Source organism: Rhipicephalus sanguineus, chromosome 2, assembly GCF_013339695.2.
Source record: "Rhipicephalus sanguineus isolate Rsan-2018 chromosome 2, BIME_Rsan_1.4, whole genome shotgun sequence".
Classification (NCBI taxonomy): domain Eukaryota; kingdom Metazoa; phylum Arthropoda; class Arachnida; order Ixodida; family Ixodidae; genus Rhipicephalus; species Rhipicephalus sanguineus.
In genome coordinates this window covers 136,680,164-136,692,480 of record NC_051177.1, presented here as the reverse complement: position 1 = coordinate 136,692,480, position 12,317 = coordinate 136,680,164, and the positions used below count along the sequence as shown (strand labels likewise).

Genomic DNA, 12,317 nt, shown 5'->3' with positions numbered 1-12,317 from the left:
AATGCATACGTAATGAAAGGCAGAACATCGTCCCAGTTTTTGTGCTCTGATGCGACGTACATGAACAACATGTTTGTGAGAGTTCTGTTCGTGCGTTCCGTAAGACCGTTCGTTTAAGGAAAATAGGGCGTAGAGTGCCGAAAACTGGAAGCACAGAGACGAAGCATCTCTTCGAACACGTCTGCCGTGAACTGGCGTCCACGATCACTAATAACGACTTTGGGAGGTCCGTGTCGGAGAATCACGAAGTGTAGCATGAAGAGGCACACGTCACGTGCAGTAGCCGATGGTATAGCAGTCGTCTCGCAGTATCGTGTCAGATGATCGGTGCACACGACGATCCAAAGATTTCCGTTGGAGGACCACGGAAAGGGACCAACAAGGTCAATTCCAACTTGCTCAAATGGAGTTCTTGGTGGCGGCACGGGGTGTAGTCGACCATGAGGAATACTTGTTGGACGCTTGCGACGTTGACATTCGTTGCAGCTAGACACGTGTTGTTGCGTGCTCTGACGCATCTTGGGCCAGTAAAATCTTTCTTGAAGGCGGCAGAGAGTCCTGATTGCTCCTAAATGGCCAGATGTTGGATCATCACGCATGGCTCTTAAAATGGAAACGCGGAGACGCTTCGGGACTACCGCAAGATATCGCGAACCAGTAGCAGAATAGTTCCTCTTGTATAGTAGCCCGTCGCGTGTAGCCCGTCGCGTATGCAGAAACGAGTAGCCGATGATTTGCGCCCGTTAGCAAGAAGTTCCTGTAAAGTACTGTCCTTTTGCTGCTCAGTCCTAAACGTATTCTTGTCAGGAAATGCTGACTCCAACGATGCGATGTACCCGTCGAAGTTGTCCGCGTCACAGTCCGTTGTGGGAAGCGGCAGCCGCGAAAGGCAGTCTGCATCAGCGTGCCGGCGACCGCTTTTATATGAAACCGTGAAGTCGTACTCCTGTAGACGAAGTGTCCAACGTGCAAGTCGACCGGATGGATCGCACGGATTCACCAGCCAGCACAGAGAATGATGTTCAGTCACGACGGTGAAGGGGCGTCCGTAGAGGTGTGACCGGAAACGTTGTACTGCGAAGACCACTGCAAGACACTCATGTTCTGTAACGGTGTAGTTACGCTCAGACTTGCTTAGGGAGCGACTCGCATACGCCACGACATGTTCTTTGGTATTGGCGCGTTGAACCAAAACAGCGCCGACCCCAACGCCGCTAGCGTCCGAGTGCACTTCTGTGGGAGCCATAGGGTCGAAGTGTCGGAGAATCGGACGGGACGCAATCGGAACTTGAGTTCACAAAAGGCGGACGCACATTCCGGGGTCCATTCGAACCATACGCCTTTTTGAAGCAGGCATGTCAGTGGGTGCGCGATGTTAGCGAATGGAGGAATAAGGCGACGGAAGTACGAACATAGTCCCAGAAAGCTCCGTAGTTCTTTGACTGAGAGTGGCTGGTTGAAGGCTTCCACTGCAGCCGTCTTCGCTGGATCAGGTCGTATGCCTTCTTTGTCTACCAAGTGCCCTAGAACAAGTGTTTGGCGCTCTCCAAAATGGCATTTCTTTGAGTTTAACTCCAATCGTGCTTTTCTTAGACATTCTAGCACAAGGTCGAGACGTGTGTTGTGCTCACGGAATGTGCGCCCAAAGATCACTACATCGTCCAAATAACACATGCAGACTTCCCATTTCAGGCCGCGCAAGATGCCCATGAAGCGCTCGAACGTGGCTGGCGCATTACACAGCCCGAACAGCATCACATTAAATTCGAAAAGTCCGTCTGGTGTAACAAATGCCGTTTTTTTCCTGATCTTCCTTGTGCATTGGTATCTGCCAATAGCCTGACCTCAAATCGACAGATGAAAAGTTAGAAGCCGATGAAAGGCAATCTATAGCATCATCGATCCGTGGAAGAGGATATACGTCCTTTTTGGTGATAGCGTTGAGGCAATGGTAGTCAACGCAAAATCGCCATGAGCCGTCTTTCTTCTTAACCAGGATTACTGGGGCTGCCCACGGACTGCACGACGGCTGGACAACATTTTTCTTTAGCATGTCATGAACTTGTTCATGGATAACCTTGATTTCCGAGGGTGACACACGGTATGGCTTCTGACGGATAGGGCGATTACATCCCGTATCAATGCGGCGCTGTATGCGAGAAGGAGGAAATGATGGTTGATCCTCCTTCTGGGCAAAGTCAAAAACTTCGGAGTGTTTCGTGATAATACTCGCCAATTCACGACGCTGGTTAGTGCATAGCTCTTTGTTGATCATAGCCATAATTGAGGAGTCTATGGCGTGCACTTTATCAGAATTAGACTCATCTGGGGAATCGCGGCTCTCGGCAAGGTTGGCAAGAGAAACGACTTGCTGTTCACGAATCGCCGCCTGCTTCAGACCCTCCGGTAGTATCGTGGGTTTATCGGAACAGTTGATGTTCCATAAGCTAGTGCACCCTTGAACAACTGACAGCGTGCAATAAGGTATCAGAACATTTTTCTTCATGCAACTAAGGTGAATCGGTTCCACGGTAGCGTCAAATGTTTTGTCGGATGTGGGGGAACAAATGACTGGGACACACTTTGCTGACAACGGCGGTACAACTGTATCCATGCATACGTAAAGGGCACTTCCGTGACAAGGCGGATGTTCCATAAACGCAGACGGAATGCTCGAATCTACGGTAATTTCTCCCGTTCCTCAATCAACATTAGAACCGCACAGCTTCAGGAAATCTAGGCCCAGTATTACGTCATGCGTGGCATGAGGTAGAACTGCGAAATCTGCGTTAATGACATGACCACCCAAACTAACTTCCACACTACACACACCAACAGGATGTAGGAGCTCACCACTCACTCCGCGGAACGTATCAGTACGGTCCCAGCAGAACATCACTTTTCGACCAAGAAGGCGCTTGAACGCGAAACTCATAACTGAAATGGTTGCTCCTGTGTCCACTAAGGCCAGAGTTGAAACGCTGTCTATCCACACACAAACCTTATTCTTGAACGTACAAATGGACGGAGGTATTTCTGTCGAAATCGAAGAATGTCCAGCGACCTCACCTCCAACGGCCGCGTCGAATAGTTTTCCGGAGGGGGCGACTGGTATCGGCGCCGAGGAGACGGCGAACGGATTCCTCGAAGAGCAGGCGGTTGTGTCAAGCTGCGATCGGAGGCCGGAGAGGGGTTTCGCAACATCCCTGGTCTTAGGTTGGCCGAGCTTCCTGTGAGAATGTAGGTACTTGAAGCACGAGGTCGGTCAGATGTCTTCGAGCGGTCGTACCGCGGCGGCTGGCGGCGATGGCAGTACCTCACAATGTGGCCTTCGACGCCGCAGCTGTATCACACGGGCACAGGTCGTGCAAATAAATGCTGTTGAGAACGCTTCGCCGTGAAGGGTCGTCTCACCGGATGCGGAGGTTCAGCAGCCTGGACTGTAGCTGTCTGTCGCTGTGTGCCGCGGCCGGGACGAAAGCGTTGCGCATACTGCTGTTCAAATGCCAATATGTCTGGATGCGGCCACATTCTCCCTGGTTAAGTGGTGTCCGCAACGCACACTGACGGTGGCAAAGGAGCACATGGTGCTACTGGCGTCGAGTAGTGCGGAGAATAGGTGACGTCGTGTCACCGCATTCTTCACGCACAATTTGCCGAATAGTTGAAGCAAGGTCTGCGGGCGGACTCACATCGACGCTGGCGACGGTTGTGACATTAGCCAGACGCTCAAATTTCGGTGCAATGCGACGTGTCTTCAGCGTCTCAAAGGTACGGCACTGGCGCAGAGCATTCGAGACAGAGGTAAGATCTTCTCTACCGATCAGCAATAGCCTCAGCGGCCTTTTGTTCACACCGAGGTTGTCGTTACCGTAAGGCACGTCTTCTTCCTCTTCACCTCTCTCAAGCCCAGACCCACTACACACAGGTGCACATGCCCGAACTACGGTTTAAAAAAATATATATATATATATATATATATATATATATATATATATATATATATATATATGCGAGGATGAAGTTCAATGGATCCGGTGGGAAACGCATTTGACGTTAGTCAAACTTGTTTTGCACGTTTTGTCTTCCTTCCTCAACTATCTATATATATATATATATATATATATATATATATATATATATATATATATATATATATATATATATATATATATATATATGTACACAGACGTTCTGACTGCCACCGCCATTATACGGAGACTCTCGGCCCATATATAAAGATAGATAGATAGATAGATAGATAGATAGATAGATAGATAGATAGATAGATAGATAGATAGATAGATAGATAGATAGATAGATAGATAGATAGATAGATAGATAGATAGATAGATAGATAGATAGACATGGTGACGCCGACGGTAAAAATGCTCCGGTAGTGTCCACATAATGGCTACGGCAGTGAAAGCGTGCTGTTCTTAGCTCCACAAGATTCGTGACATGGCTGGTTCAATGTGATATCAGTTTGCGTGGGTGTAATCTGCGCTTCAGATCTTTATCCTGCGAACTCTGTCTCATTGACGTTGTCTATGAAGCTGCCATCCTGCTTAATGGTATGAAGCGCCCGAAGTCTGGATCACGGCGCTAAAGTTCACGAAATAAGCACGCACATAGTTACTCTTAGCAATTCACTTAGCAATACACATAGTAAATCAATGAGAGAAGTTGCATTTCTAACGTGTTCTTTGTGCAGAATATGTAGTTGTTGCAATGTTGTAGTTTTTCTTCAAATTACTTTTATGCCTCAAAGAATCTACTTGAATAATATGTCGTGATGTTCTACAGGTTTGATCTGATGAACGATACCTGAATTCTTTTAGCCCTGCCAGCGTAGAGACGTTGTGCCCTTGCGAAGGAAATCACGTGACGCAACCATATAAACTTAGCTACTGTTTCTTGAGGAGGTACTTCGGCAATGACATTCACAACTGTTTCAGGGCCGGCTGCAATTATTCTCAAGTATGCATTCGTCACAGTCCTGTGCACTATGTCTCAATCTCTGGAGCTACGTAAATTTTACTGCGTAGCAGAGCAGCACCTCAAGCTCATCAGAAAACAAAAGCGTCAGGGCAGTATGAAGATTCATGTGAAGATTCAGCAATTTCATGACATGCTGAAACGTGATGGCAGGAGAGGGAGGCAGCTTCGTTAGGTGCCCTCTCATGTGTTATTTATGCCAAAATGTGGCATTTCGGATGCGTTGTGCTGTATTCGGCAAAGTGACCAAGCGCCCCATACTACTTCAGGCGTGCACGGTTTCATCCACATGTGTTTCATGAACACTCGCACACTCTTATAATGCTCATTAATCCGAAAGAAAACGTGAAAAGGGGTCTTGAATGGCAACGTGTCTGATCAAACGTGGGACGTCTATTTCTTGCGTCATTAGGAAAAAAAACAAGGCTGATCCCTCCGTCATGGGAATTGGTATAACACGACAGTGAAGTGTGTCTTCACATATGTAGTTGTGTAGTTGGGTATATATTGCGCATTGATATATGAGAGTTTGTACAATGTCTGTTGGTGTTTGGCAGCTACAGCACCATCAAACACGAAGAAGGACGCACGAAACGAACGCACAAGTCTACTCAGGACGAGCGGGAACCAACATCTGTCGCAGTTGTTACATTTTTGTGTTTAAGCAGTGCACTCATTTTGCAAACGCGGCCGCTACAACGAGCGAAGTGACGTTCGTGCGCTCTGTGACTTCGACGCTACCTTTGCAGTTAACGCACAAGACGTACAAACCGCCCCCATCACGAGATAAGTCCCGCGCACGGGCAACCACGCCCTGTAGGGCAAAGTACTGATGTATATATACAGGTAGGAGGCGTGCGAGCATCACAGCGGGCGGGGCGACGACCTTTAAAGCGCGTCCTTCGCGCCCTTCGCGCCACCTGGCTCGTGATAATTAGAACACGCTGAAGTGATACCGAGCTCTGAGTACCGACATCGGTAAATGGTGTACATAAATAGCTCGCCGTTAGGGAGTTGAAGAGCGCACGCTTTGTGGCCGAGTCGCTTAGCGCCGCGCACTGTAGAGCGGGGGATCGTGGGCTCGATTCGAAGCGACGGAACTTTTTGTTCCAGATATTTTCTTTGTCATCTGTCAGTGTACATTTGACGACGCCATATCCGTGGCGGAAATACGTCAGTGAAATCTTGATGGGCCCCGGCATAAAACACTTTCGTGTTAAAATCTCAACTACTAGTTGTTTCAATAGATCGGCGAAGCTGCTGCTGTCTTCCACATTTTAACGCTCTTGACGCTGTTATGTTTCCAAATTAGAACAAAGTAATACTTATCTGTACTGAAATTATTAACTGTCCACCCCGGTTGTAGAGTAATTCCGGTGCTTAGGACGTCACAATATCAACCGTGTTCCATCCTCCCTTCTCGCAGACCGATCATAGCTTCAGTCTCTGTACCACAGGACAATTCCTACGGGTCACAAACTGTTGACATACTTCAGGTTTCGCCTTAAGCCTTTCTCTACCGAAGATGAGATGAGCTCGTCCGCATGGTTTGCACCGCTCCCACCGAAAATGAGCTAGGCTCATCGACGACGGAAGAAGCGTTTGGGGGCGCCGAAATTAAGCTACCTTAATTCATTTTGCTGAGTTCTCTTTGGCTTGAGCAGATGGCAGAGAAAAAGAAATAAAAAAACGCACTCAAAGCATGCATCTCCGTCAAGAAGACTTGATTCTGGTAACAGGAATTAGGATATGGTACACTCCTCTGAGCGCGAGCGAGGCACGCGCGCAGGCAACAGCTTCGCATAGAAAGAAAGCAGGAAACACGCTTCTTCGCCAAAGTTTTGCGGAAGGAAGAATTTCAGTTGTCGTATACTCTAAAAAAAGAGTATGTGTGACTCCTTTCGGGTAGTCCTGGCTTGCCACGCATATGACTCTGTTTAAAGGGGTCATGAACCACTTTTCCAAGTAATGATCTAATGGCCTCAGTATCGGAGTGTACTGCCTCCCGAATCGATTGCCGCAAAAATTTCTCGAATCCGTCAAGAATCAGCGGAGTTACGGGGGTTTGGCGCACGCTCCCAGCGCTTTCTCTCTTTTCTCGTGCCGGCGAGCGCACTGGAAGCTAGACAGGGAGGGATGGCATGGGGGAAAAAAGTTACGCCAGCGCGCGTCATGAAACGCGATCGCTCTCCCGCTGTGATTCGCTTGCGCGAGTGCGGCTACCTTGTACTGAGGAGTGCGGCGCCGGCAAGTGGCGGCACCCCGCGGCAAGAAGCGCATCTGATCCGAACGCCGCTCTCGATTTACGTCGGCTATCGGCCAATAAGCATGCTATGTCTCTTGCGACGTACAGCGGACAGACGCCCCGCCCACCGACGAGAGTGAGAACCGGCCTCTGTTTGAAAAGAGGGTGTCTGGGGAAACGGCAACTTCGCGTTCCGCTTGTGGCCATTACGCGGCGCGCACGACTGTAATATTTGGCAGAGCAGTTCATAGCCGTGTCAGCTTTCCGCAGGATGTGTTTTTTCAATCAGCCCAAGGGGTGCTTCATGACCCCTTTAAAGAGGCACGTTAACTCTTTTGCGGGTCACACGGCTCTCCGAAGTGTGTAATGACTCACGAAGGGAGTTGATGTGCCTGTTTTAAGAGAATCATATACGTGGCAAGCCAGAACTCCCCAAAAACAGCCAAATGACCCTTTTTTTCTTTCTATACAGTGTACGCGTGCCGTAGTGACTACAAAGAACAGCATGCTTTCTCTAAATCATCGTATTTGGACAACGATCGCGATTCGGCAGCCGGCTCCGTTACATGTAAGCAAACCCCGCCGGCACGTCCGAGTTTTTTTTTTTTTTTTTTTGACGGGCTCGTTTGGCTTAGCGCTTAATTTTTTTTCAATATCAGCGATATTTTCTGCACGGAAGACTGGACAAGTTAGGGCACTTTCCGTGGTGCAATGTACTGAAGTCAATTTTCCGCAGATTTGCAGAAAAATATATTTTTTGTATCATGCGAAGAAAGCGAATTTCCATACCTTTTTGGTTGTTTATGACACGTAGAAGCAAATAGGCAAATTTAAAAACATATCGCTATTTTTGCAGTATTTTCGGCCAAACAACTTGGTAAAGAAAGTGTTAATAAGCATTAGCTACAAACGCGCTGAATGCGGTCATTCCACGGCGTGTACTCTTTCATGCGCCAGGTGGCCATCGGCCTATAATACTTGAAGAACAGAGTAATGAGCAAGTTTTATTGCGATAGCAAATACATGGACACTTTCCGCTGGTTTTTGCCGTCACCGTCGCCGCCGTCATGCATCGTATATGTATACGAATGTGTATATACAAGGTGTTTCAAGAAATGTGTCCAGTATTTTTTAAAAAATCACAGAAATAAGGTATCTGCGTGCTACCTGCGGCGTTACCTTTACTGTGGGAGAGGGCATTTTGAGATGCGTACAAACATTAATTACGGCACTAGTTATAGAAATTAGGAAAATTAACTTTTTAACCAGTGGAAATAAGTGGTCCTGTCAAATGGGGGAATGGAAGCCCTTCCTGAGAATAGCCCATGGCCGCTTTGCAATTTCTGAAAGGCGGCCACTGGTAGTCACCGCGGAGCGATGAAATCTGGCTCATTTTGCTGGCGATACCGAAACCTATGCACCGAAAAACGCGTCTGCCATTCACTGCGGAAACGGCCTCCGTGACGAGACTGTTTCCCTCGCACGGGGAGGGGGGAGGAGGATAAGCGAGCGCCGTTATCATCCGTTGATCTAGATACTTCGTTTCATGGCAACGCTTATCCTCCCCCCCCTCCCCGTGCGAGGGAAACAGTGTCTTCACTGAGGGCGTTTCCGCAGTAAATGGCAGACGCGTTTCGGTATCGCCAGCAAAATGAGCCAGATTTCATCGCTCCGCGGTGATTACCAGTAGCCGCCTTTCGGAAATTTCAAAGCGGCTATGGGCTATTCTCAGGAAGGGCTTCCATTCGCCCATTTGACTCGACCACTTATTTCCACTGGTTAAAAAGTTAATTTTCCTAATTTCTATAATTACTGCTGTAATTAATGTTTGTACGCATCTCAAAATGCCCTCTCCCACAGTTAAGGTAATGCCGCCGGTAGGACGCAGATAGCTCCTTTCTGTGATTTTTAAAAAATACAGGACACATTTTTGAAACACCCTGTATATATATATATATAGATATATATATATATATATATATATATATATATATATATATATATATATAATATATATATATATATATATATATATACATGAAGTACCCAAAAATTAATTCAGAAAAATGCTTCCGAAGCGCGGAATCAAACCAGCGACCTCTCGCTACGCAGCGTATGGCGCTAACCACTACGCCAAAAAACGCAGATCCTTCAGGTAGCTAACGGCGAGCGTTATATACACACCCTCTACCGCTGGCAGTACTCAGAGACGGCAGGTGCTCATAAGCGTTTCTTCGTTACCAGCGAGATGGCGCGAGGAGCGCAACGGGCGCATTTAAAAGTCGTCGGCCAGCTCGCTCGCTTCTTCTAATATTTGCGCAAGAAGAACCTTGCCCTTCCGCTGTCAGCTCGCGCGGTTATCTCATGGTGAGGGGGGGAGGGATGTTTCGAGCTTTCACCGTGATGTCCGCGCTGATGTTATGGAGCGTACGAAAGTCACTCGAGCTCAAGGGACGCCGCTAAACGAACAAACAGAAAATGAGCGCGATCTACCAAGTGTCACAGCTCGACAGTTGAAGCACGCTAGTTTCCTTCGCTACTTCGGCCGCCTTTGTAACAGGAGCGTTGTTCAAACTGAGAGCATTCATTGGCGAGCCTCACTTCGTATACCGTTACAGTTTCTTGCTATCGCATTCGTTGCTTCGCCCTTGCAGCGAAATTCTGACTTTTTTTAAGTATAAAGCATTACACTACGTAATATTATTCCTAATAACGAATACGATCTTTTACCCATACTGTGCACTCAGATTTCTATAGCACCTTATCTATATTTAGGCCATTAGCGCAGATATTAACATCGCCGTAGCGAAGTTAGTTTGATGAACGCATTCGCCCGCGAGTGCCTCCTGCAGCAAGTGTCACTAAGCGTTACTGTGTGTAAACGTAAGAACTACACTATCTGTGAAGTGCACTTAAGTTTTCCTGTGTGACAAGGGTACGTTATAGCATGCCAGTCGTTACATCCATTTCACTAGGCATAGGTTGTTTGCCGAATCTCTGTATACTAAGGTTGCCGCATAAGCCTACCCACTTCTGCCAATATTCGGCAGTATTACACCTGACAAATTGTATTTTGACCATTAAACATTATGCACAGTGATGCTTGTTTTCTTGTTTTTCGCTGCGCAGGAAGTAGATGCGAAAGGAAGGGAGGTTACTGCGCTAAGAATTGCTTTGGAGATATCGCTAATGATGACTGGAGATGTCATGACTCGACAATGAATTGCTGTGTAAGTGTGCGCAAGAGGAACCAGATGCCAGCTCATCGCATGCCGGCGCTACTACCTGAATGAAATTTATTGTACGCAACGCATCACTGTAAGGAAATAAACGCTCACGATCGTCATTCCTTTGGCACCAGCGATGCTATAAATCATGGACCTTCTGACTTTTGTTTTGGTCACATGATCCACAAGGTTCTTAGAACTTAGAACTTAGAACTTAGAGCTTGTGTTAGACATTCTGGAGATCTACAGAGCCTCTCCAGACCCTCAATTTCACACACATCACAGGATATACGCAGGAAAAACGCCTGTGATAAGACAAAAAGGCAAGAAGGATGGCGATCTTCTCCTGCGCATTGAAAGAAAATAACAGATGAGAAAGTTCACAAAACGGTTGAAACGTGATGCCTTCAACAGTGTGGCAGAATTTCTACGGTTCCTTTGAAGCTCGCCAGCAATCTAGATGGAATATGCATATACTGTATAGACGTCTGACGCCTCCATTATGTCGTTAAACAGGATGCCCATCCGATTTCTCAATTTCCTGATGCGATCGGTGGCGTTCATTCAGCCGCATGTTTTAATTGAATTGAATGGCGTTCTCTAATTCCGCCGAACCCGGCAATAAAAAATAAGACGATATTTAGGAATTATATTTTTTATTATTTCAATATGCTGTATGTAGCGTGCTAGAATCCTTTGAACGCTTTTTCTCAACAGAAGCGCATATTGGCAAGATTGCAAACCCTCCTCGGCGATATTTTAACTATTCGTCACACATTTGATGAAGACAATCAGCGCCTTGATTTTGTCATTTAGTGGGTGACGAACACTATATTATTACTCATTTCAAAGAATCTGATGGAGCGCTAAGCATTGGGTTAAGGTGACTTCGTGCAGATATATGATATCTCACATGGTCAAAGCATGCTTTGGTAATAAAAGCGTCGCAGTGATGACAGCTTCTACAGGAGGGATGCTATTTTTTAGGATCTACTTTATAACCTCGCCGCTTTAAAATTAGGCTTGCTCACATCGCTTACCCGCGGAAGTGCGTTCTGCTAAAGCAAGCATTTTTTTAGTATCGACAACGGCATTCGAGAAAATGTCCGTCTCAAGGCCATCGGTGTACTATCAAAAATAGGAAAGCGCCGTGAGCACAACGTGTCGAAGGAGGAGAAATATGCGATCCGTTCACTCCGGAATGATGAGAACATTGTCATCCTCCCAGCCGACAAGGGCAACGCAATGGTCGTGCTCGATAGGGAGGCGTACAGCGACAAAGTGCGTCATCTCCTTTACAGCCCGGCCTATGAAACGCTGGCGAAAGACCCCACACCAAGAGTCCAAAGGGAACTGAACATGCTCCTGGCGGATATCTTTAAGAGGCACCCGGAAGCAAGAACCACCTACCTCCAGCTTATCTGCCGGAACGGCTCTGCGCCAGGATTTTACGGGCTTCCCAAGATCCACAAGCCCACTGTACCGCTCCGTCCTATCGTGGATTTTACATCTTCTCCACTCCGTGCGCTGTCCAAGTATCTCCACCGGACTCTGGCGCCGCTCGTGGGAAAAACACCAACCGACATACACAACGCCAGCCACTTCGTGGAGCGCATGAAAGATGTGACAGTGAGCAGTGATGAGTGCATCGTTTCGTTCGACGTCGTGTCTCTGTTCACCAGTGTGCCAATAGCGCTAGCAGTGTCCTGCGCACGAGCAGCTTTGAAGGAAGATAAACTCTTGAGCGAAAGAAGCTGCCTAAGCATCGACGAACTGTGTCGTCTACTGGAGTATTGCCTCAATGGGACATACTTCAGCGTCGACGGGATCTTCTACATACAAGCCAG

General features: G+C 47.4%; 1 long non-coding RNA gene across 1 annotated transcript in view; it reads left to right on the top strand.

Annotated features, from left to right (window-relative positions):
- Positions 1-10,599, top strand: part of LOC119381300 (uncharacterized) — a 43,471-nt gene extending 32,872 nt beyond the window's left edge. The window contains exon 4 of the long non-coding RNA XR_005181368.1: positions 10,373-10,599. This is a non-coding gene — a long non-coding RNA (uncharacterized LOC119381300). The remainder of the gene's footprint in view (positions 1-10,372) is intronic.
- The last annotated feature ends 1,718 nt before the right edge of the window (positions 10,600-12,317 follow it).